The sequence below is a fragment of the Notamacropus eugenii genome, chromosome 6, assembly GCF_028372415.1.
Source record: "Notamacropus eugenii isolate mMacEug1 chromosome 6, mMacEug1.pri_v2, whole genome shotgun sequence".
Lineage (NCBI taxonomy): Eukaryota > Metazoa > Chordata > Mammalia > Diprotodontia > Macropodidae > Notamacropus > Notamacropus eugenii.
In genome coordinates, this window is record NC_092877.1 from 94,977,164 (window position 1) to 95,004,426 (window position 27,263).

The following is a 27,263-nucleotide window of genomic DNA, read 5'->3' on the forward strand; positions in this document are numbered from 1 at the left end:
ACAAAAGTAGGTTTATTAAAAGGGGAAAAAACACATTATGTCCTTCCAGCTTTAGTAAGAGTAGAGGTAATATACCAGGTGTACATCTAGTAAACCTATAAACCTGGTATTCAGAACAGAAATAACCTGTCATCCTGGGAAGACAAGTCAGGTTAGAGAAAATATTTGAAGACAGAAATCAAACCTGGAGAAACCTGGAGAAAGAAGGAAAGATGAAAAGCCATAAGATAGCACTTAACACCTGGAAACATCTATCTAAGTGGAACCATCAAAAACTCAGGGTATTCCAAGTACAGGTAACATGTCAATCACTAAATAACTCAACAAAGTACAAGTCACACAGACATATACATGTACTCACTTCGACTTGACGCTGACTATTAAGACATAAAGCCAAAAGGGAGGTTTTCATAATTAACTGAGTTTAAAATCAGGATCTTGTTGTTAGATATAATGAAACTGTAATACAACCATGGCCGTGCTGTGGGAAGCAGTTGGAATGTGAACAATTTACAAGCCCTTACTTAGTACATTGAATAGTACATTGAACTTTAGGGTGATAAAATCTTTTGACTGCTGACAACCATGCCAAGATATTCAGTTGTTACTGTTTTTCCTATACAGAAGGATACTGCACATATATATTACATACTACATACAACTACATATTAATTTGCAAGTGTTCAGGGGGAGAGAAAGGTCTATATATTGTCAAAGCACAGTCACCTAGGAGAAATAGGCAGAGGGTCACAATGAGGTAAACTATCCTATTTTTGGAAAGGATGCTGGAGTTGGAATCAGAGGACCTAGGTTTGAGTTCCAACACTGTAACTCATGATCTGGGTGACCTTAGGCAGATCATTTCACTTTTGTGGGACTCTTTCTTCATCAGAAAAAAATAAAACTCAAGGAGGTCAGTTAGTCAACTAAAATTTATTGATCACCTACTATGTGTCAGGCAATCTGAGAAGTAGGAGGAATACAAGCTAGACAAAAGACAGTCCCTGACCTCTTGGAATGGACTAGATGACCCTCAAAACCATTCCAACTGTACATCTATGATCCTACAGTCCCGAATGCACAAGTATTTTCATGCCAGAAAACAGCACTTTTCACAGCACATGTATTTTGTGATATATCCAGTTGCATGTGTTTTGGCAAAAGCCCCTAGTCAGGAGTTCTTAACCTGGGATCCAAGAAGATTAAAAAGATGATTGTGAGAAGAGATCTCTAGGCTTCAGGAGGCTGCCAAAGGGCTCCATGACCCAAAAAAGCTTAAGAAGCCTCCTCTAGTGGCAGACAGGGCAGGCATCCTATTGAAATGCAAGAAGAAGGAAGTTTTCAAACCTTGCCAAGACTGCACAAATAAATTATCCTGGTTCTGTTACCATGGTTCTAACTATTTCATTTACCAAAATGTCCTTTTTAGTAGTATTCATCTTATCTTTCCCATTAACCTTTAAGGTCCTATCAGGAAGGAATTTCTTTTTCAGCTCTCTCTTCTGTCCTGAAGTTTGACCCTGCACCTAGGAGGCCCTCAATAAAAGCAGACTAGCAAGCTGATCTGAGGATGCTGTAGGCTCTTGTAGGCTCTTGGCCACATCTGAAAGTTGTATGTACCTTCCTTTATTTTAAAATGGTGCTACCTTGTACATTACTGTCCGTGGGCAGCTTGGAGCTTTTGCTGTAACGTATGTGAATTTAAGTTATCACAAAAAGACAAAACGCTGACATTCAGACTAAGTTTATATGACAGAGGCCAGCTCACCCCATGCTGATGATGAGTTAGTTATATCTGTCAAACCCTTTTTTTTTAATTGTGTTCTTGGCCTTTTGGAGGCATTGTGAGTTAAATGCCTAACAATCCAGAAGGTACTGCTGTCCTTCCAGTCATGTATTTTCCCAGCCTTGAAGTCATCTTTGATTTGTCACTCATTCTCACTCCCCAAATGCAATCAGTAGCCAAGTCTAGCTGATCATACTTTACAAACATCTCTCATATTTGTCACCTTCTCTCTATTCAGCTAAGTGGCATAGTGGATAAAGTATTGGGCCTGGAGTTAGGAACGCTGGACTTCAAATTCCACCTCAGACACTTACCAGCTATGTGACCCTGGAACATGCTAGTTAGCCTCTATCTGCCTCAATTTCCTCATCTGTAAAAACTGCGATAATAACCTGTTTCCTAGGGTTGTTGAGAGGAGAAAATTAAGTTAATATTTGTGAAGAGCTTAGCGCAGTTCTTAGCACAAAGTAGGCTAAGTAATGCTTGTTCCCACACCCCTCCTCTCTAACCTAGTATAAGCTTTCATCACCTCTCACCTAGTCTTCTGCAATGCTTTCTGAATGGGTCTCCCTTCTTTCATACCCATCTCCCTTCTACAGAGTCTTCAAATGGATATTTTTAAAGCATAGCTCTGAACCTGTCACACTTTGACACGTAAGGCCTTTCCTAATACAACTTCACTGATCTTTCTTTAGTTTTTTCCTATTGTCTCCTCTACCATTCATACTGGCCTTCTACTTTTTCCCATTATATTACAATTCATCTCCCATCCTGTGCTTCTGCATGAGAAGCTCCTCTATTTGTGATATACCCCTCTCTCCTTCCATCCTTTGCTTGTAATCCCTTCAACACATACCTCAAGTGCCACTCCAAATAGGAGAATTTTATGGACGCCCTTTGGTAACAATCTCTCCCTCTCGAAATCACATTGTATTATTTTATGTCTACTTCATGTTTAAATTCATGTATGCAAGTAAATGAGTCAGTCAACACACATTTAGGAAGCACTATGTGCCAGGCTCTTATGCGCCAGGCTTGGAGCCAAGTGCTGGGTATAGAAACAAAGGCAGTCCCTGCCCTTCTCTAATAGAGAAGACATTATATAAAGAATCATGTAGAAACAAGCTATTTACAGGATAAACAGGAAATAACTAACAGAGAGAAGACACCAGAATTAAGTGATGGAGATTGGCAAAGGTTTCCTGTAGAAGGTGACCCCATCTTGTGTCTTCACAATTGAAAGTATGCTCCATGAAGATAGGATCTATTTATATTTTGGGGGGCATCTGAGCCCCTCCTGTTGCATCTTGCAATATTAGGCACCTCATAAACATACGCTGAATTGAACAATGAGGAGAAAAGGATACTAGAATGGGGAAATGGAGACGAGGACCTGGGGGACTCTGAAGGCAGGTGGAAGGATCTCAACAGCTAGTGAAAATGACAAGACCAAACTGTTAACGGTGAGAATCACTGTTCTCTAAGTACAAGGTGCAGCTCTGTGCAGCAAAAGCCTGCAGCCAATTTGAAAATGCGATTGAAATTAAAATGTGTTTATGTTCCTTTATCTTCACGTGCAAATGTCATCACATGATGTGGGCAGGCAACACTAGAGCTATTACCGCAGCACAACAAGAAAAAAAGCAACCACACAAAGATGTTGATTAAGCTTCACCAAGACTATGGGCACAGATGTGTATTCGTGCAATCTCTTGACATCAGCATTCAGTTTTCTAGTTTAAACTTGGCAACAGCAGAACTGCCATGTGTCTCGAATTATCATGGAAATTTTTTTCCTCAGGAAATTAAGCAAGATTAAATAATTTTAAGTCACCCAAAATTTGCAGAAACAACTTGAAACAAACATGTGGTTATGTTCATTAGGTTTTTTTGTTTATTAGATCAGTTGGGGGTTTTCTTTGGTGTTCCAAATGGGGGAAAGAAGGAAAAATGGAGACCTTCCAGGAAAAGCTTAGGAAAAGCTTATCACCCTAGGGTTTGGACCCTCTCCCCCTTTAGGTGTATAACACAACCATGCAACCTGGGTACAAAATAGAATGCAGTCATCTGCAAAAGCCTCTGAAGTTTCTCAAGTCTCCAGTATCATTCATTTATCCCTGTTGTATAAAACAGCTGGAGAATTAGCATGTGTGCATAACATCTGGATATTCCTACCCACAGTGAGAAATCATTAGGAACTTAGGGAAAGGGCCAATGTGGTTTCACTAACTTGGACTAAAGTTTGAAGAGTATTATTTTAAGACCAGATCTACTATAAAATATTTAACTCATTCCTCATCTGAAAAAATGAAGATAGTATCTGTAATACCTACTTCATAGGTTTTTTGTTTTTGCAGTCTCAAATATGAAAATGTATGTAATGTGCTTCAAAAGCCCTATATAAGATAATGATCCAAGACAATTCCAAAGGAACCATGATGAAAAATGTTATCCACTTCTAGAGAGAGAACTGAGGAACTCTGCATGCAGATTGAACTATACTTTTCTTTAACTTTATTTTTCTTGGATTTTCTTTTGCAACACAGCTAATATGGAAATGTTTTGATAAGTCTATCAAAGTTAGTCATTGCACAATGTTGCTTCAACAATTATTTATTAAGTACCTAGTATGAGACAGGCACTATGCTAAGTATTGAAGATACAAAGTGGGAAGAAAAAAACAGTCCCCACCCTCAAGGGTCTTACATTCCTAAGGGTCACAAGGAACAAACAACCACAAACACATGTGTATAGTGGAAGTATGGAAGACCATCTCAGAGGCAAGGCACTAGCATTAACAAGGCCTGGAAAGGCTTTTTCTTGTTTAGAAGAGTCTAAAGCTAAGCAGTTTACTAGAGAGTCTTTAGGGAAGAGGTATTTATAAGAGAAGGAAAAATCAGCACATAGAAACCAAGACAATCTTGAGCCACCTATCAAAGCCACTTTTTCCAGTCCTGCCTATTATGGAGTTCTGCTCTACTGAATCCTATTTCCTTACTCTCTCTCTTCACATCAGGTTCTAGAGATGGAACACTTGCCACTTCCTGAGTACTGGGAGGTAGAGATAAGCTATAACACCAAAATAAAGATGGCGACATTACCTCAGAATCCCAGGAAAGGTGGAGGGGATGATCAAGAGTCCAAATCAACTGCATGTATTGTCAGATTTTTAAAAACATATTGATTGGTTTTACTGGTTTTTCCCCTTTTTTTCCTCTTTAAAAAACCAACCAACTCTGATATAAAGAATGGTTCTCTGAGAGAGCAAAGAGAGATAGACACCAGGGAAAGTTTAAGCCAAGTGAAAACAAAAGACCATCAATGAAATTTTGTTTTAAAGATAATAGTACAGTTTAGAATCTAAATAAGAAGAAGGTCACCTCTTCCTTTAATAAAGGAGAAAAACAAAAAGGGTAAAGAGAAAGAGGAACTTTAAAGAGGGGTGACTGGATGTATTTTCCTTCTTTTAAAAAAATTCTTTCTGTTTCTTAACTTTATCTGTTATTTCTTTGATATAAGATACAGGATATTCACTTATATAGGATAACTTCCTTTCCCATTATAGCCTGCTCTGTAACTCACAGTCTGAGAGAGTTCACCAGGGTACTGAAAGATTGGCTGATCCACCCAACGCTGAACAGCCAGTATATAACAGAAGTGGGATTTCAACCCAGGCCCTTCCAGACTTTGAGACAAGTTCTCCATACATTACATGATGATACTTCTTGATGCATTTTCCTCATATCACCTGAATAATTAAATTATTAGAAGTAGAGAATATTCCTAATGAGTTCAAAACAATGAGTTTTCTTAGTGAAAAGACCATAGATTTGAGTGGAGGGCATAGAAAGGAAAAGGAAGGGGGGAGGGTGAAGGAAAGGAAAGGAGCAACTGACTTGAGCCATCTTCCTGGACAAAGAGAAGAGGAACTGTATTTCCCAGCTGTTCTTTTACTCTGGGTTCCTGGTTCAGAAATCATTTCCCTCACAGAAGTCAAGTCTTCAAAGATTTCACTTCAATATTCCCAGCTGTTAAAGAGAAAAGAGTAGGGTGTATGCTATGGCATCAGCTCTTCATCTCAAAGGGAAAGAAGTCATGACCCACATCAAACTGAATATTTTACTCACTGTATCCCTAATTTGTTTCAATTTGTCTAGTGAGTCTCATGGTATAAGAATTGATAATTCATAAGTTCCTTGGTCAAGTTAAAAGCTCTGGAAAGTTAAGTAATGGACAAAGAAAGAAACGCAAAGATTCCTAAGTAAAAGACCAAAAGACCATAGTGCCCTAAATAAAATTAAATGGTATTTGGGTATGATGGTTTGAATAGCAGACGGAAAGAACGAGCTCCTTCAGAGCAGAAAAGCACCACAAAACCAACTGCATAATGAAATTTAAATTTCCAGATAAGAAAAATAACCAGAGATCAACATGAATTAGAAATCACCTACCCATTCCGTATCTCAGAATGTCAGGTGGCCAAATCTATGATGTCATAGATGGCCAAATAAGATAACACTGAAAAATAGGTTACAGACAGAGAGAAGGAAAAAGACAGAGAGAAGATTAAAAAGGATATATTACTAAATATTACGTTAAAATATATGAACAATTCTTTTTATTTTTGTGTCAATTTTTTAAAGTACTAATTGTCAAAGTTTCTAGAAGCATATATATGTACACATAATATTTATTATGATAACTATAAACAACAATGTACAATGTGTAGGAAACACTTCCCTACTTTGAAACAATCTCACCTCCAATTGTACTGAGAAGACAGAAGCCATCTGGTATATTTTACTTTTACATTTTTCTCTCATTTCCCCTTCAAAATGTCTGTCTGGAGATTCCTTAACACTTTAAAATGTCTCTGCATCTTGACCCATCCTCTCTTCCATTTGTCATGTATTGGAAGAAGAAGGGTCCCACCTCAAGGCTAATCTGCTTTCTTGTCCCTATTCCCACCCACCTTTTCTGGGATCTTGCTGAATCAGTTATTTCAAAGGATTAAAAGAGTAGGTGGGAGAGAGATAGAATGAATTATGTTCAGCATACTCTGTTTAAGAAAGCAGGGAAGTCCTTAATCCCTGTTAGAATGATTTCTCTTTTACAATAATTAAAAAAAAATAAAGTGTCCATGCATCATTCGTTCAACATTCAAGAAAAAATATTTAACAAGCATAAACTACACGGGGATTACAATACTTGGTCTGCATTTGTATTTGAATCTCCAGTGCTTAGCATAGTGCTTGGTATAAATTAAGTACTTACTAAATGTTCATTCAGTATGTGTAGAACCCATATAAGACTACTTGCCATCTCGGGGAGGGAAAAGAAAGGAAGGGGAAGAAAATTTAAGACTTATGGAAGTGATTGTTGAAAACTGAAAACAAATAAAATAAATGTTCATTCATTTTATTACCTATCCAGCAGGGTTGGGTTTTTTTGGTTTTGGTTTGGGCACTATATAAGTCTAAGTAGTTATTATTCTTGTAGTAGGAAGGCAGCCGGGTATAGTGTGGAAAGAAAACAACATATTCAGAAGATGATCTGGAGTCTAACACATAGCAGCCACACAACCTCCACTAAGTCAAACCCTCTTTGAGTCCAGTTGTCCTCATCTATAAAATGAGAATGATAACATACCTTCATAAGGGTGTTTGTGAGGAAAACCCTTTAAAATTGTAAAACTCAACATTAATGGAGACAGGATGGGGACTGGTTCAGTTACTTCACTAGTACATGGAACAACTAGGTAAATAAATTCCTAACAATGCAGGGTGCCATTTTCTCAATAACAAATTGTCTTGCATAGTTGCTTAGAGAACTTTAAGGTTAAATGATGTGCCCAGGGTCACAGAGACAGTCTATATCTGAAGCAGGGCTTGTGTCGAAGTGTGAAAGCACATTAAAAGCCTCATTTTTAGTCAAAATAAAGTTAACAAGCATTTATTAAGTGCCTACCATGTGCCAGGCACTCTGTTAATCCCTAGGGATGAGAAGCAAAGCAAAAACAGTTGATGTCCTCAGAGGGCTCACAATCTAATGGGGTCAGATAACATGCAAACAACTATATACAGACAAGGTGAAGACATGATAAACATGAAATAATTTGAGAGGGAAAGAATGAGCATTAGGGGGATCCAAAAAGGTGGAAGGTGGGACTGAAGGAAGCCAGAGAAGCCAGAAGGCAGAGGTGAGGAGGCAGAGTATTTCAGGCATGGCGAATGAACATGGTATAAGAGATAAGGGTCTTGTGTCACTGGACCTTATGGTACAAGGAGGGGAGTGAGTTGTAAGTAGACTGGAAAGTTAGCAAAGGACCAGGTTTAAGGGTTTTAAAAATTAAACAGCGAATTTTATACTTGATCCTAGAGATAATAGGTACAAAGTGAAATTTACTGAATGGGAGAGGTGGGTCCCAATGGGTAACGTGGTCAGACTTGTGCTTTAGGAAGATCAATTTGATATCTTAGTGGAGGATGGAGTAGAGCAGGGAGAGATTTCAGGGAGGGAACCCAATGAGAAAAATATTACAATAATGAGGCAATAAGGATCTGCACCAGGGCAGGGGCAGTGTCAGAGGATAGAAGAGGATACAAGACTTGGCAGCAGACTGTATATAGGGTAGGATACAGGAGGAAAAAGGGGAGAAAATGGCACCTAGATTGCACACCTGAGTGACTGGGAAGATGTTTGGTGCTCTCAGGGAGAGGGAAGTTAGCAAGGTGTAGAGTGTTTGGGAGGAAAACAATGAGTTAATTTTGGACATATTAAGATCTATGGGATATCCAGTTTGAGATGTCCAATGGGTCACTGGAATTGTAAGTCTGAAAGTCAAGAGAGAGCTTAGTTAAGGCTGGACAAAGATTGGAGAATCATCTACATAGAGAGTATTGAATCTGTAGGAGTTGATGAGATCACCAAGCAAAAGAGTATAGAGGAAAAAGAAAAGAGAGTCCAGGACAGAGGCCAGTGGGACACCTGTGTGTAGGTATGACCCGGATACAGATCCAGCAAAGAAGACCAAGAAAGAACAGTTAGACAGACAGGACAACCGGAAGAGAGCAACATCATGAAAAGCTAGAGAGAAGAATGTATCAAGGAGAAAGGAGATCAAAAAGCATCAAAGGCTGCAGAGAGCTAGGCAAGAAAGATCAGGATTGAGGAAAGGCTATTAAGAGATTATTGGTCCAAGACAATTCCAAAGGACTCATGATGAAAAATGCTATCCACCTGCAGAGTGAGAACTGATAAGCTCTGAGTGCAGACTGAAGCATGGTTTTTTCACTTTATTTTTCTTGCCTACTTTTTTTGTAACATAGCTAATACGGAAAAATATTTTCCATGATTTCTCACGTATAACTTATATCATTGCTTCTCAGTGGGTGGGGGAGGGACTGGACCAAGGGGGAGAATTCAGGAACTCAATTTTTAAAAAAAATGAATGTTAACAAGAAATAAATAATACATATATTCAAAGAAATCACTGGTAATTTTGGAACAAGCAGCTTCAGTTGAGTTGATGAAGTTGGGAGCCATCTTGGATGGATGGATCAAGTGAAAGTTCTTGGGTTTGTTTTTTGATTTTTGAGAATGAGGGAGACGTGGGTGTGTTCGTAAGCATCAAAGAAGCATTCAGTAGCAAGGGAATAAATGATGAAAAGAGACAATGGAGCTGATAGAGAGTATAATCTATTAGAGAAGATGCGATAGTATTGAATCAAGGGTAAACCAATGGGGAACACGCCCAAGGTGAGGAGTTTTCCTTGCAAGGAGAAGCACCAACTCTTCATGTGAGGCAGGGGTTAAGACAGTAGGAGAAGACATCTGAGGATGAAGAGGAAGGGAAAAGAGGCAAATGTCTTTAATTTTTTTAGTGAAATATGAGGCAATTGAAAATATTAAAGAAATAAATATTATCTCTAGTCAAAAGTCTTTTCCAGACTTCTCCCTTTTGGAAAAGGTGTTAAATGTCAAGATCAAACGCTAAGATCCCTGGAAAATGGATTGAGGGCGACAATCAAATTTCAGAGACATACTCTAGTAAAGATCATAACTTCCCTATTCCCTAAGGCCTCAGATGTAATGGAGAAAACACTGGTGCCATTTTCCATGCTAATCCTAAAGTTTTGAAATCCATACATATATCCTGAGACTACTCAGAAGCATTCCAGTGCTTTTGTGGCTCTTTACAGAGGGGAGCAGGAAGCAGTGGTTAGGAAGTCAGTGTATAAATAGCACCGCTGGGAGCATAACAAAATCTCCCTTGTGCTAAAGCATTCTTGAGCCAAAAGCAATACTTGGCCTTAAAACAGAAACACATCTGTGAAGGCCCACAGAACAGAAAGAACATTTGTCCTGCCCTGTCTAATCAGCCTACAGGCAGGGGTGTGCTACTGGTCTGGCCCTGGGGTAGCCACTCAAGGGGCAGGCTGCCAAAAGATGCAACAGGGCTGAAGTAGGGGCCCTGGTTTACACTGCATCCTATGAACCCCAATGAATTCACACAAAGAGTCAGCAGAAAAACCAATTAACGTCAAAAAGCAGTTGTGATTTTCTACCTGGCAGTGGAGACATGTAAGGGAAAAGAAGGGAGGCATGGTGTGAGATTCTGGATATAACAATGCCTGCAGCATAAACTCAAATTTCTCCATAGGACTTCAAAGCAGAATGCATTCATCGATCAAATGAAAATATCCTGAAAATTGATTATGTATAAGGCTATGCTAAGCACTGTGGGGAATACCAAGATTATTTAAATGTGATCCCTGTCCTCAACAGCCAGGGAAATATACCACGATCAACAATTGCTTTCTGACAAATTATGTGTCTGGGGAAAAGAAACTTGCACTGATCAGACTTCCAGGCCACACTTTGCTCCTGCTCTCTGGGGGATGAACAAGAAATGCCTTCTCTGATATAATGGAAGAACCATTATAAGTGCTAGCACCCTTACAGTATCAAGCAGCAAGAACTTGACTAAACCAGATGCCTAACTTATTAAAATGTAAATTTCACAAATTCCTCTTCCTAAACTGCTGGTTCCTCCTTTTCCCTCTCTTTCATCACCTCCTCCTACTGTATTCTTGTTTCTACATCTTCCATGCCTACAATTTTTAAAGTGTTACTGATTACTTTTGTTTTTACATCAGTCTGATTTCCAAATATATGGTCTTGCTCACCCCTCCAATTCCACTCCACTCACAATGATGAGTCTTCTCTTGTGACAAAGAAGAGTTTCCCTTACATATAATTTCTTTCATAGGATTTAGACCTGGAATGGCCCATTTAGGCTAATTCCCTACTTTACAGATGAGGATTTTAAAAGAGAAAAAGTGAACTATCCAAGATCACAGAGGTAGGTAGCATCAAAGGTGGGATCTGAAACTAGGTCTTCTGACTGCAAATTCTTTCCACTATTCCATATTGTATTTCCATTCCCTGGCCAGGACATGTTATTAATATATCCTCAAAAACGGCACTTTTCATATCAATCCTAGGCTGACAGCTCTAGCTCACGAAGATGACGGCTCCATAAATACAAGGGAACTGTTATGAAACCTATGGGACGTTCAGCTGAGGTGGGGCAGGAATATTAATGAAGCAACAAGGAAACCCAGCCCAAGAGAGTGGAGAAGACTATCTCAGGCGGTCATACTGCATGCTCAGGGAATCAGAGAGTACCCTGTAAGATGCTGGGAAAGCTAGTTAGCTTTTAAAACCCCTTGATACTTGTAAGTGAAGTCTGAACCATTTCAGCTGTCTAGCCAGTGAAAAGTAAAATGTTTTACTCAATGAGGGCTTTCCTGCTGTTACACTGCGTGAACAGGTGTGATAAAATTCTAGCACCATTTTGGTTGCTGAAGCTCTTTTAAATATTTTTTCTCATTAAAAAAGTATGTTCATAGTAAATATTATTAAAATGAGTTTTACTTGCAGCAGGTCTTTTTGCTAAAATTCTTCAAAGCTTCTATCAGCTAGAAAGTTTGATGTGTTTCAGATCCTAAGCTATCCAACAATTATATCTATTTTATTCTTTTAAATATCTTCATTCCAAATTGACTGGTGATGATCTTATTTTTTTCTATCTTCTTTGTCCTTCATCTCCTTTTCCTTTTCCTTCCCTTTCTTCCTCCTCTTCCTCAAATCCCACATACAAATGTTACACCAAAATCACTAAAAGACATTTTTTTGTTTTTGTCTCCTTTCCCCCTTCAGTATCTTTTCATTTGACTCACTGAAATGAAATTTCCAGCAAATTTATGTGACCAAAACATTGATAAAATGCCATTAATGACAAAAAAATAAAGTACTTTATCTCATGGTGTGAAATGCCAAAATAAGTTAATCAAAAGGGTGATTTCCAGGATGTCAGCAAGACTGGTTGGAAAGAATGGTCACTTCTTTTCTTTTTTTTTTTTTTTAATTAATTTATTTATTTATTTAACTTTTAACATTCATTTTCACAGAATTTTGGGTTCCAAATTTTCTCCCCCCTTGTCCCCTCCCGCCACCCCAAAACACCGAGCATTCCAATTGCCCCCATCACCAATCTGCTGTTTCCTCTACCATTCCTCTCTGCCCTTGTCTCCATCCTCTCCTCTGTCCTGTAGGGCCAAATAACTTTCTATACCCCTTTACCTATATTTCTTATTTCCTAGTGGCAAGAATAGTACTCGACAGTTGTTCCTAAAACTTTGAGTTCCAACTTCTTTTCCTCCCTCCTTCCCCATCCCCTCCCTTTGGAAGGCAAGCAATTCAATATAGGCCAAATCTGTGTAGTTTTGCAAATGACTTCCATAATAGTCGTGTTGTATAAGACTAACTATATTTCCCTCCATCCTATCCTGCCCCCAATTACTTCTATTCTCTCTTTTGATCCTGTCCCTCCCCATGAGTGTCGACCTCAAATTGCACCCTCCTCCCCATGCCCTCCCTTTCATCGTCCCCCCGACCCTGTTTATCCCCTTATCCCCCATTGTATTGTTTATCCCCTTATCCCCCTGTATTGTAAGATAGGTTTTCATACCAAAATGGCTGTGCATTTTATTCCTTCCTTTAATAGAATGTGATGAGAGTAAACTTCATGTTTTTCTCTCACCTCCCCTCTTTTTCCCTAAACTAATGAGTCTTTTGCTTGCCTCTTTTATGAGAGATAATTTGCCCCATTCCATTTCTCCCTTTCTCCTCCCATATATTTCTCTCTCACTGCTTGATTTCATTTTTTTTTAAGATATGATCCCATCCTCTTCAATTCACTCTGTGCACTCTGTCTCTATGTGTGTGTGCGTGTGCGTGTGCATGTGTGTGTGTGTAATCCCACCCAGTACCCAGATACTGAAATGTTTCAAGAGTTACAAATATTGTCTTTCCATGTAGGAATGTAAACAGTTCAACTTTAGTGAGTCCCTTATGACTTCTCTTTGCTGTTTACCTTTTCATGCTTCTCTTCATTCTTGTGTTTGAAAGTCAAATTTTCTTTTGAGCTCTGGTCTATTCATCAAGAATGCTTGAAAGTCCTCTGTTTCATTGAAAGACCAATTTTTCCCCTGAAGTATTATACTCAGTTTTGCTGGGTAGGTGATTCTTGGTTTTAGTCCTAGTTCCTTTGACTTCTGGAATATCCTATTCCATGCCCTTCTATCCCTTAATGTAGAAGCTGCTAGATCTTGTGTTATCCTGATTGTATTTCCACAATACTTGAATTGTTTCTTTCTAGCTGCTTGCAATATTTTCTCCTTGACCTGATAACTCTGGAATTTGGCCACAATGTTCCTAGGAGTTTCTCTTTTTGGATCTTTTTCAGGTGGTGATTGGTGGATTCTTTCAATATTTATTTTGCCCTCTGGTTCTAGAATATTAGGGCAGTTTTCCTTGATAATTTCATGAAAGATGATGTCTAGGCTTTTTTTTTTGATCATGGCTTTCAGGTAGGCCCATAATTTTTAAATTGTCTCTCCTGGATCTATTTTCCAGGTCAGTTGTTTTTCCAATGAGATATTTCACATTATCTTCCATTTTTTCATTCTTTTAGTTTTGTTTTGTGATTTCTTGGTTTCTCATAAAGTCATTAGCCTCCATCTGTTCCATTCTAATTTTGAAAGAACTATTTTCTTCAGTGAGTTTTTGAATCTCCTTTTCCATTTGGCTAATTCTGCTTTTGAAAGCATTCTTCTCCTCATTGGCTTTTTGAACCTCTTTTGCCAATTGAGTTAGCCTATTTTTCAGGGTGTTATTTTCTTCAGCATTTTTTTGGGTCTCCTTTAGCAGGGTGCTGACCTGCTGTTCATACTTTGCTTGCATGCATTTTCATTGCTCTTCCCAGTTTTTCCTCCACCTCTCTAACATGATTTTCAAAATTTTTTGAGCTCTTTTTGAGCTCTTCCATGGTCTGAGCCCATTGAGTGGGCTGGGATACAGAAGCCTTGACTTCTGTGTCTTTCCCTGATGGTGAGCATTGTTCTTCCTCATCAGAAAGGAAGGGAGGAGAAACCTGTTCACCAAGAAAGTAACCTTCTATAGTCTTGGTTTTTTTCTCTTTTCTGGGCATTTTCCCAGCCAGTGACTTGACTTCTGAATATCCTCTTCACACCCACTTCTCCTCCAGATCCACCCAGCCAGTGCTTGGGGTCTGAGATTCAAATGGTGCTCCCCAGCCTCAGGGCTTCTGCGGGGGCAGGGCTGCTATTCAGTGTGAGATCAAGTTCAGATGCTCAGGTGGGGGCAGGGCCGCCTCTCAGGCTCAGTTCCCTCAGGGAGTTTATGCAGAAACCTTCAACAATGGATCTGGGCTCCTGCCTGCTTGGGGAGCCCTGGTCTGCTCCCACCTCCGCTGCTGCTTCCTGAGGGGGCCTGAGTTATGGGGGCACCCCACTCCCCTCTCGACCCGCCAAAGAGACCCTCTCACCGACCCTTGTCACCTGTGGGTGGAGGGACCCACGCGGCTGCTGGAGATTATGTCCCTGAAGCCTGCTCGGATCTCCTCTCGGTGCTGGGCGGCCAACGCAGGGCTGGGCTCTGCTCCGCGTCCGCAGTGCGAAGGACCTTTTGCGAGAGGTTTTCAGGCTCTCTGGAACAGAAATCTCATCCGCTCCGCTGTTCTGTGGCTTCTGCTGCTCCAGAATTTATTGGCAGTTCTTTTTTACAGATATTTTATGGGCAGTGGGTTCGGAGCTAGCGTATTTGTGTGTTTCTACTGTGCCATCTTGGCTCCGCCCCATGGTCACTTATTTTCAAAACAAAGTATTATATAAAAAGAGTTCATGTTCATATAGTATTTTATGGTTACAAAGTGTTTTACATACATTATCTCACTTGAACAAACTCATCTGTGAAAATGGTTTCATTCAAATGACTTCTGGGTGCTTTATGTGAAAACACTTAATTAAATGGAACAAGACTGATATAAGCTAAACTGTCTACTAAATGTGCTGCATTATTCAACACATTCCTCTACAATAGTCTGGAGACTATTTTGGCTTTAGCCAATGTTCACTAAACAATATGCAAATATAAAATGATCCACTATCGGAAAAGAGAAGAAGAAAGTTATATATGGTTGCTTATAATACCATTCACCAAAACTAGAATAAAATAAAAGACTCTGAGGGGGAAGTATGTAAAATTTGAAAACCAAAACATATGAGGTAATTAGAAAATACAGGGCAAGAATTAATTGCATTCATTCACTAAGGTCAATCAGACAACACTGACTATACCATTCAACCTGCCAGCTTCCATGCTCCCCCACACATACACCATGTCTTAGAAAATACTACATTTTGTTGCTATTACTGATGATGATAACGATTCATATTAAGTTTGCAAAGTGTTTTATTTAGATTACATCATGTGAGCCCTTCTTCTAGATGAATGAATTTAAGTGACTTGTCCAAGGTCACACATCTAGTAAATGTCAGAGGTAGGTTTCTAAGCTGGGTCTTTCTGACTCTACGTCCAACATTCTACACTACCCTATAAGATTACTGTATAATAGGCATTTATTTTTATATGGGTTTTAAAAGTAGGTATTTACAAATATTAGAGATCATGAAATACTGTAAGTGGTATCTATTTCATAGATCAGGGATGAAGATGAGGATACACTTTTAAAAGAAAATTTAAAAACTATTACATTTGAAATGCTTAATTCTTATAAAGGTAACCTAGCATAGTACAGGTAGAGCTAACTTCCTATTCAGCCTAAGTGAGACTCTGGGCAAGTTACACACTCTCTTGCTGCCCCATGCAACTTTTTACTACTGTAAATGGCAAAGAAACTGCTCATTTGCATTGATACAGGACTTTTCCTCACAGGGAGTTCCCCATCCCAATGAAATCACAGGTTCTGATTACCAAAAAAAAAAAAAAAAGGTCCTTAATATGACTTCAGTGTTAAAGCATTAACGAAAGGATACAATTCAACTTGAGGATAGTACAGCCATATTTAAAGTTTCTATGTAGAGGCAATGATTGAAAAGAAAATGTGGCAATTTTCACCAATAGCAATGTTTGAGAATGTAGGAAGTATTTTCAACCTTTATGTAAGTTTGTGACTATAATCAACTAGATTGTAAACTTATAAGAGGATAAGGCATCTTTATATTCATCTTTATATCCTCCATAGCATGTATCAGAATGTGTTAAATGTTGTAAGTTCTCAATCAAAATTTGTTGAACCAATCAAAAAATTCAAAGTAGAGAATTCTTATTTTTCTTTGCTTATAATATGAATAAAGGTCCATAGTATATTTCAGACACAAAGATGATCTTAGTGACCTATCGTTAGTGGGGTATATGCTTTGAATAATTTTTCCAGTAGCAGTAATCTGCCAAGTAAAATATATCAAAGAGAATCTTGAACACATTAACACTTTTTTGGAAATGGATGTCTTAGAAGAGAGGTAAATTAAGTAGTAGAATATTTTGAAAACTTTTTAACATGTAGAAAGTGAGACATCATGAACTCATCATCTGTCCCCAATTCTTATCTCCAGAATCCAACTTCACTTTAAATTGCATTGTTTGGTTCTTAATTACCACTAATTTCATCTCTACTTCTCTGTTCCTCAATTGGTTACAATTAAAATGGTTATGTGAAAAGAGAAAATCCAGTTCTCCCATAGAAAACACAACACATATCTTGAAATAGGCCCAGAAAGACTGATGCTAATATAAAAAGCCCTCAGAAAGCAAATTTCTCTGTCTAGTTCTGAACTCCATGAACAAGTTGAGAGAGGGGCAAAGACTTAGCAGAGGAGCTGAATGCTCATGTAGGTAAATATGGCAGATCTTGAGGGGATTAGAACCATGGAAACCAGCCCAAACTCCCTTATCCCATCCAGAAGCCAACAGAGGCAGGAAAAAGAAGGGGATCTAGTACAACCTCCCAACAAGTGGATCTGAAGTCACCTAGCCCCAAGCCCTGGCTTGTCATAGAGAAGCAAGGACTAGTGGAAGAATGAAGTAAACATTAGCGCCACTCTGTTCACTAACAAAACAATGACTAACAAAAGATACATAAAGTTAACATGAAGAGGCAACAAAGTTCTGGTCAATTTCAATAAACAATGTATTGTAAGCAACATATGACAAAAGTTAAAGGGCACACTTCTCCTTTTTGCTGTTTTGGTTTTCTCAAGGAATATACTGTGCTAAAGGAATTAATAGTCTAATGGAAGAAGGCAACATGAAAACTCTACATAAACAAATTCACTGGAAAAAAGGAAGGTCTCAAAGGATAGGCACTAACACTGTATGATCATCAGGAAAGTGATTTTAGCTGGGAATTTAAGGAAGCTAGGAGGCAGAGATGAGGAGGAAAAGAGTCCAGGAATAGGGTACAGCCAGTGATAATGTCTGGAATCAGGTGATGGAGCACTGTGTGCAACAAAGGAGGAGAGTCAATGGAGTATGAGGAGGGGAGGAAGGGGAAAAAAGATTGGAAAGGTATAAATGGGCCAGCTTAGAAGCCAAACAGTATTTTACAGTTTATTTGGAAGAAAGCTATTAGATGCTGTTTAAAATATTTGCATCTTGGGTATTAGATTTTGGGACATGGGTGAAAAGAAAAATAATACAAGGCAATTCTTTTCAATTTCACTTCCAATTTGGTCTCCCGTTTCACCAGGAGTAATCTGAGGAATAATATGCTCTTAAAGAACAAAAGGTTATAGGAAAAGCTAATCCCCAACTACTCTGATGGAAGTCTGCACTTTGATATTAAAGTAAGAATTAGTATTTGGACAGGCATGTACATTGATATTAAGTCTAAAAATCTAATCAACTCATTTATATCTTCTATACAGTACCATGGAGAAAAATACCCGTCTCCGTGTCTCTCAACTATAATTACCATGACTAAGGATAAGCTAGCTGACTGGATGTTCTACTTCAAGAGAAGAAGGAATGAAGGAATTCCAGACCAGATATTCCAGACTGAAACAGGTGACAATAGAACATATGAAGCCATTTTAACACACAGGACCATCATGGGTTTATTGAGAGATGGAAACAGAGAAAAGGTTCAGATTATAGAAGAAATGCTCATAAAAAACAGGGACTAAATTTTGCTGCTTCATGGAACACAGAGTTTGGTTAACAAAGTTCAACTGCTTTGTTATCTTAACTAAATTCCTTCTCTTGACTCTGATCCAGACAGAACACTTTCCTGAACACTATCCTACACATCCTAAAGACGGCACCAGCAAGATGAGTTATATTTACTGTTGACAGAATCAATAAACTCAAATAATTAATAGGGGTGTTTTTTCAACTATAAAAAATTTCCAACACATAAGTGCAGGGATTAAGAGTGGAGTATTTTATTAGGATGGGGTGTCTCTAAACAAATAATTTTGTATTATTAAAGTGTGGTTTATAATAAAGTCTGTATCAAACAATGTGGCTATGGTTTTATAACATTTTCCTCCAGCTGGCAGCCTCACTGCTAACCAGATATATTATAGCAATAAATTCCATTCAATATCATGTACTATAATTTAGATGCTGGATTTGGCAAGAAGATTAGCAAATTCAGGAATTAAATTTCCATTCAAGTGAAAGCATCTCAGTACCCAGTCCTGAACAGATAACATTCTATCAAAGTCCAAGTTAAGATAGAAATGAACTAGCATATAACTACACCATTCTATAAAAAGTAAAATGTGTCCAGCCAACAATTCCTCAGTAAACCTACTATTCTTATTCCCTGGTTTTTGATTATTTCACAGAGACACACCGGAGGAAGGGAACAACAAAATAGAACCATAGCATGAATCTTTCTTTCCCTCCTATACATTTAGAAGGAAACAAGCACAACTGGCACTAGATTCTTTCATGGTGAACAGACTTCATGGTGGACTATATGGAACCAATTTTCTTTAAGATTATTTTTCCAGGGTCATGGATATAATCTCCCCTACAGCCATGAGCACAAAACCAAGGATTACAGAATTGGCACTATACTATTAGTAGTTCCAACTCTCCCAAAGGCCATAAATTTGGCAATTTTGGATATGGTGGTTTGATTTATAATCTCTTTGGAATATTCAGATGAAAAATATTTATGAAGCTAGTTAAAAATGACCAAATTAAATATTGACAGAGCTGTGAGAAATAAACATGTTAATAAAGAGGAGAGTTGGGAACTGGTACAATTTCTTTGAAAAGAAACATGATAATATTCAATAGATTTAAAAATTGTTTAATCTAGTGATATCACAACTATGATAGCACCTTAAAGACTTTTTTCCTGCTAGCAAAATATTATCTGTATAAAAATATTTGTAGCAGTTTTATTCATAATGGCAAAAAATTTAGAATATCTCATATGCCTAACAATTGGGGAATGGCTGATTGAACTGTATAATATCAATACAATGGAGAATTATTCTACTGGAAGAAACTAAAACTCTGAAGATTACTAAGAAATATGCAAAGACATACAGAATAAGAAAAACATTACAAATGACAACTACAACTAAAAAATAACAATAGTATTAATGAAATATGGAAAAAAGAAGAGGACATTCATTCAAGTTATTATGTATAACTGGAAAAAATGGTAAATAATTCTATAAATATGTTCTGTTATCTAGACTTGTAACAAGGTGGGATACAAGACGGAAAGGAAGAGGAGCACACTTAGCTGTTGCATATCTACAGGATGATCTAGGCCTTATTTTGCATAAAAGAAAGTAAAAGAAGAATGCTTATCAGCGAGGGAAAGACAGAGGCAAAGCCCAGAATTTTCTAAAGAGGGTGGGGCTATTTGCAAAGCAGGGAGAGAGATATATTTAGAGACTCCAACTGCCCAGGTTACCTATAGATAGTTGTATCCTTATTTTTAGAGTATGGCATCAGGCAATATTAGGGAGCCAACAGGCTTCAAAATGAAATTCTAGGAAAGTAAAAGAGCATGGGATAGATTTACTTATTTATTTTTATGTGTATTTTATAATGTGCTCCTTCCACTGCTAGACCATGCTCCAAGAAACACCGCTCCAAAAAATAATACCTTTATCGTAAACATGCCTAGTCCAGCAACACACTCTCATTTTGGTCACGTCTGAAATTATAGGACTCTGAAGTCTGTGAAGTTCATCATCTTCCTCTGGCAGGAGGTGAGCAGAATGTTTTCTCTGCACTACTCCAAATCTGCGTCTTATCACTGCAATGATAAGTATTATCAAATTGCCTTTGATAGCTGGGTTTTTTTCTCATTTTATAAATTACTTTCCCAGTTCTGCCCACTTCTCTCTGTATTCATCCAGATAGCTTCTTCTGAAACTATCCATCTAACCCTTTTTATGGTATCACAACATCTCTTTAAATTCATATGTCACAATTTGCTTAGCCATTTCCCAATTGGGCAGCCCCTCAGTTTCCAATATGTGATGACTACTACAAAAAAAAAAAAGCTGCTATAAACATTTTTATACATGTAGATACTTTCCTTTTCTTTTCTTTGGAATATAAGCCTAATAGTGGTATGGCTAAGTCAAAAGACATGAATAATTTAGCAACTTCTGGGACATAATTTCAAACTGCTTTCTTCTTGTTAAAAAATTATTTATTATAAGGATGTCTCTCTGATAGAGGAAGAGGTTAGGATTCAGGGGGAATATAGATGATGTAAAAACAAGTTATCAATAAAAATCTATTTAAAAACTTAAAAATTAAAAAATTAAAAGAAGAAAAAAGCTCAAATGCTGTGAGATTAGAAGAATAAGATTATTTAAAAAACAACAACAGAGAAGATGCACCAGTTCATAGATTTGGAGCTAGAAAGGACCTTAGAGATAATTGAATTCAGCCTTCTTATAAAACAGATGAAGAAAGTTTCAGAACTACGTCTGAAGCCGGATCTGAACCCAGGACTCCCTGACTCCACGTCCAGTACTTTATTCACTATACTGAACGATCTCTTATGGCTTCATGGGGGAGGCCATATTTCAGTGGAGCTTTAAAGAAGAGTGAGGAATTCCACAGGTGTTGATGAATGAAGAAAGACATTCTAGGCATAGATGTGAGTAAAAATATGGATGATGAAAAATGAGAGATATGTTGAAGAAACAAAATAGGTGCTTCAGGTTGTTGGAGTATCCAGTGCATGGAAGGGAATAATAAGAAATAAGGTTAGAAAAGTTAGGTGACATAGAGGATTTGGAATGCCAAGTTAAAGCACTGGATGGTCACCTGTTGAACTGTGGGTTCTATCTGCAAGGTACTACAAGCTTGATAATGGCAGATTTCCATGTCATCCTTCTTTGTGATTCCCAAAGCACCTCATCACTCAAATAAATTATGAAGGAAAAAAATGCAAAAGTAAATTTGATCAAATTTGAGTTTGTTCAGTCACTAGCTTATTGATTACATGACAGTTTCAGATGGCACCCTGATTTGCTAAAATTATTGTCTTGGAGAAAATTCTCTTGCCTCAGATGCAGAGTCTGAGAAGAATTATAGGTTTATTATACTTCAGAAATATCTTTTAGTGTCCCCAAATCTAGGTTTTCCAATCCCATGTATTTTTGCTATGTGCTGAGCCAACTCGTTCTTCACAGATGTTAGTAGTTATTTTCCATTAAAATTATTTTTCATTTGAAAATGAGATATAGTTCTCTTTAATTCTGGCATGTTAATATGTGCCTCTACCATGCCCTTGGTTATTTCTTTAAACAAAAAAATATAAAGTCACTTGAAAAGCCATTTGAAATGATTCTGCTAGAGCCAAGCTAATGACCCTTAGACCTCACAAGTGCTGGGGAAATTCTTTGAAAGAAAATTAAATAAGATGCCACATCAAAGTCTTCCTTGATAGAGATGAAATGCAATGGAATGGCAGTGGGAACTGGGGGTACATTCAAGGGAAGAATCTGGCCCAAGACTAAAAGCCTGACGACATCAAGAATTGTTTGTGTTCCCTTCTTTGTGGAAGCACTGGATCACAGATGTGTTGTAATGTTCATTCACCACAATCCTCTCTGAGAATGTGTGCAAAGAAAAAAACAAGAGATTGGCCAAGAGGGGTAATGACACTAAAATAGCACATTGATTTTGAATTCTTCATAGGGGTAATTGACGTATTTTCTGAACCAGGGTACATGTGTCTAAGAGGGAAAATTATTTTTCCAAAGCCTCACTAAAAAGTACATTAAAAAAAAAAAAGGATCAGCACTACCCTGAAAACTTTGGGATATATGGTTTTCATATTCACAACTTTTTTGGAGAGGCAAAGGGGAAAGAGGATACCTGTGACTTCATCAGTCTAGGGAACCCCCTTGTGGAAAGTTCCCTTACCAGAGACTCCTCTGCAAAGAAAATTTCAAATGGGGTCACAAAGAGTCGGACAAGATGACTGAAATGACTAAATGACAACATAAATTGTCATTTTATCCAAATGGGAGAAGGAAAAAATATTTTAACTTTTTAGATAAAATTTCAAGTTTCAGAAATTTTTTTTTGAGCTTAATTCTAGGGGAGGAAGGAAGATTTTAAATCTTGTTATTCTTAATTTGATGTTTTATTTAGAAATATTAGATTCAGGAACAACTGGGCCTGAAACAACTGAGCACGGACTCTATCAAATCCTATATGCCTTATCAAATCTGCACGTTGATCATTCAATCAATGAAAGTATTCAAGTGGTCACACTAGAAGTAGCCAACTGATTAAAGAAGACATGAGCACACTGTAAATTAGTACGTTAGAAGTGTCCATGTAAAGCAGAGGTTCCCAAACTTAATTTGACCTACATGCCCTTTAAAAAAATTTACTCAGCATCCCCCTGGAAATCTACTTTCTTTAATGCTTTAATATTTTTTGTAAAAATTGGTGGAATTTCAAAAAAATATATAAAATATTTTTAAATGACACATCTTACACTTAATAATTTATTGTAAATTTGTGGGTTTTTTCCTGCATTGAAATTCTGATTATGTAATATTGAATCATGTAAATGTACAGTATCATATTGTAAATAAGTCATTACACATACATATTCCTGGACTTCCAGACAATTCAAGACATACTTACTGGCTAATACTTGCTTGTTTTTGGTGGACTTGCATTTCGTGCATGTGTTTTGGAAAATAATATACTAAGTATGACTTAGTTACACAACCGATGAAACGTACAAATTTCAAATTTTTCTTATCTTCTTTCCTTACGCTTCCACAGCCCCCTTATTTTTTCTCAATAACCCCCAAATGCACCCAAAGCTACTACCACCCCCCTGGATCATTCCATCACCTCCCAGAGGTTGGGATTGTCCATTTTGGGAACCTCTGACTAGACTAAAACAGGATATTCCTCTCAAAAGCTTTATTCTTCATAACTAAAACTGGTGATAGGAAATAAAAATATGATATGTAGTATAAACAGTAAGGATTTTTAATCTACATTTATTTCTCAATCAAAATGGCACAATGTATAGCTAGAACTCAAATATATAACACTCTGAAATGCTAGGGGATTCAGAAAAGGGTTAGGGGAAAAGGGAGGGAATATTTAGAGTCTGTAACAATAGCCTTCTCAGGGACAATGAATGATGACCCTTAAGTTAAGTTTTCCTTAGAACCCTGGAAATTAAACTTAAATAACTAAAAAATATAAAAATAAAGTAAAATTACAAAGTAGTTTGGAAGCAAACATTGAGATTCTAAAACCAGTGACATTTTATTTCTTTTTGAGCTGTTAACTCCCTATTTCTGCTATTCTGATTTCAGAACACCTTCATTTCCAGACTACTACTTAAAGTTCCTGAGTGGTAGATGTTTTTGTTTTTAAACAAAAACAAATTGCATTTTGAGAAGTTTCCCCAAATCCTTTAAAATAATTGAAACACTCCAAAGTGCCCTAAACCAAGGTTGGATCACATAATTTTTGAACACTGTGATATCTATTCTTACCTTAGTCCACTTTAGCATCAGTCAATATAATCAATAAGCCCATTTGAAACTCCAATATGAACTTCCAATGTGTTGCTTGTTTGATTTTTCAAGAAATTGTTGTAATAGTTTCATTGTTAGAAACGACAGTCCTAGTTCTTGGGGGGCAAAGGTTATAAATTGATAGTCCACTGCATATCATAATTCTCTGGCATTTCATGCTCGATCCTCAAACACAGTGAAGGGAAATGTTCCACTAAAACTTGTACCGCTGCTGAGATTAAAATATAATGTCCTTTAAAACACTGAACATGATATTACAAAATCACAAAATCTGAGAGTTGGAATAGACTTGCTGGAGGAGGAGAAAAAAATAATTTCAAGTACCTATTATATGCCAGGTACTGTGCTAATAATAAGCACTTTGCAAATATTATCTCATTGGATTTTGACAACAATCCTAGAAGGTAGGTGCTATTATTATTTTCACTTTGTACAGATTGAAACTGAGGCAGACAGAGGTTATGTGACTTATCCAGAGTCACAGAGCTAGTAAGTGCCTGCAACTAGATTTGAACTCAAGCCTCATAAACTCCAAGCCTAATGTTCTCTCTATCCACTAAGCCACCTGGTTGGCTCTATTCCAAATCCTTACGCAAAAGGAATCTTTACTGGGACATCATTGACAAGTGGCCAAGAAGGGGAACTCATCATTTCATGAGGCTGCTCCTTCCATTCAGAATATAGTAGATTTTGCTGACATTAAGGCCATGTTGGCCTCTCTGCAATCTCCACCATTACTACAGATTCTGCCCTTTGAGGTCAATGGAATAAATCTAATACCTTCTCCACATGACGATCCTCCAAAGACTTGAAGACAATTATCACATTCCCTCCAAGCCCCCCAGCCTTGTCTTGTCTTGGCCATGACAAGACACAAGAGTACTCCAGCTAGCCAATCACAAAAGTAAATGAATTAGGAGATGATATCTTGTACAATCCTCTTTTTCGATTCTTCTTAAAAGAAAAGATTCAGGTTTGTTGACATTTGTCAAGTTCACAATAATAATAATTTTTTAAAAAGAAACAGGTAATTGAATGAGGTACAAACCATTTGGGCAGAAATATTCATCGTGACCCTTGCCAAAAAATACTAGAGACTTCTTAGCTTTTGACCAGGATGGGCAGCCCTAATCTAAAGAGAGAGAACTGATAATCCAGTTTCTCAATAGGGAATTACTAAGCAGGAAACATATGGAAGGTAGCACACATATTTCCTCTACTAGTTGTTAATTAGGAATTTGTCAAAAGAAAAAATTCAAAACTCATTATTTCTAATATGTCCCCATGCAAAACTCTGATCCAAGTATCTCTTCTTAAAGTATAATCAGATGAAGGTCTACTGCTAATATACTCTTTTCTTTCTTCTTTTTTGGCAAGGCAATCAGGGTTAAGTGACTTGTCTAAGGTTACACAACTAGTAAGTGTCACGTATCTGAGGCCAGATTTGAACTCAGTCCTCCTGGCTCCAGGGCCAGTGCTCTCTCCACTGTGCCACGAAGCTGCCCCAAAGTATAATACAGGACTTACTAGAAGGTTATTTACTCTTCTGGCTGGTTATGTTTCTTTTCTCAGTGGAGACAGGAAGAATAAATATCACTGAATCACAGGGATTTTTACAAATGAGAGTTTATCCTCATAAATCAGTGATCCTTCACTCAGAAGTTTTAGGAGAAAGTAAAAAAAACAAAAAATAAAAAACGAACCACCAGAGAAAATTCACCTACATCAATATAAATTATTTCTTCTTTAACCTGAATATTTCTCTGTTGAATGTCCCTGGGAATTTATACACAGGCATTCTAAGATGAAGAGCTGGCACTGATTTACATTCTTGTTCACCCTCCCCCCTGCCAAGTAACCATGACCTAGTAGTATAGTTCTGAGCGGTATACAATTTTTATCCAGTGGTGAATTTGTGAAATTTCAAAAGGCATGGTTTGTAACCCAGAAATGACAGTTGTTAAAAGATAGACTCCAGATAATATTTGCAAATTAGATAGCCTTGTTTAATTTCAGTATCATTACATACCAATGGTAAGAGGCCAGAAGCCGGTCATTTTAAAGAGTTTTTGCTCACAGTATGCAACTGTTGTCATGACAACCTGATGATCTTCCTTACAATATCTCTGTGGGAAAAAAATCACATGCATGTTTAAAGAAAGAGGAAAGGAGACTCAATGAGGATGCAGAACACTTTATTCAAGCTTGAAGTGTTAAGAGAAATATGTTTAAATCAAGGTCACCATAGCAATCTTTTCAAAATCCCCTGAAGAAAGGATGACCAGCAAATACCATCACCAATCTTGATCGCAAAAAAATGGAACCCCCACAAAGCTTAGCTGCTTTACATCTCTAAATGACAGAATCACTAAATTTTCAAGGCACTTTAGACGCTATTTTGTTCAACCCATACCTGGGAAAGAGGCTCACTACAACACAGCCAAGTTTCACACAGCCTTTGCTTGAAGATTTCCAGTGATGGAAATCATATACAGGTGTATTCCACTAACGCACACACCCACAACCACACATACACACATACCATCTGCAAAAATTCACAGTTATAAAAGGGAAAGACTAGTTTGCATTATACAGGGTTTTACCACAAGGTTTCTTTAAAAACTCACTACATATGCACACATATGCAAAGGAGACACTTAATAAGCATTTTTAAATGGCCATTAGTATCACATATACTTGGAATCCATGTGCCAGCACAGAAAGGTAAGAATTTCATTAAAAACATTATTTCCCTGAATTACTTTTGTTGATGCAAGAATTTATTTTAAACATGAATAGGCCACAGATGTGTAATTTCATCTACCCAAGGAATTCCTGATAATGTTCTCTACATCTAAGTATAACAAAACTGGGATATATCTTCAATGGGATTTCAATTCAAATCATCCTGACTGAATTTGGCATTTTATTCTCTATGACTAATTATTTAAAATATGGCCACCTAAATTTTGGTCCTTTTCAGCTGTATTTGTAAACTCTTTTAAGGAAGAACCAAA

At 37.5% G+C, this 27,263-nt stretch overlaps 1 protein-coding gene across 5 annotated transcripts in view; it reads right to left on the minus strand.

Annotated features, from left to right (window-relative positions):
- APBB2 (amyloid beta precursor protein binding family B member 2) overlaps positions 1-27,263 on the minus strand; it is a 419,709-nt gene that overhangs the window by 141,613 nt on the left and 250,833 nt on the right. The gene's annotated exons all lie outside the window — the stretch shown is intronic.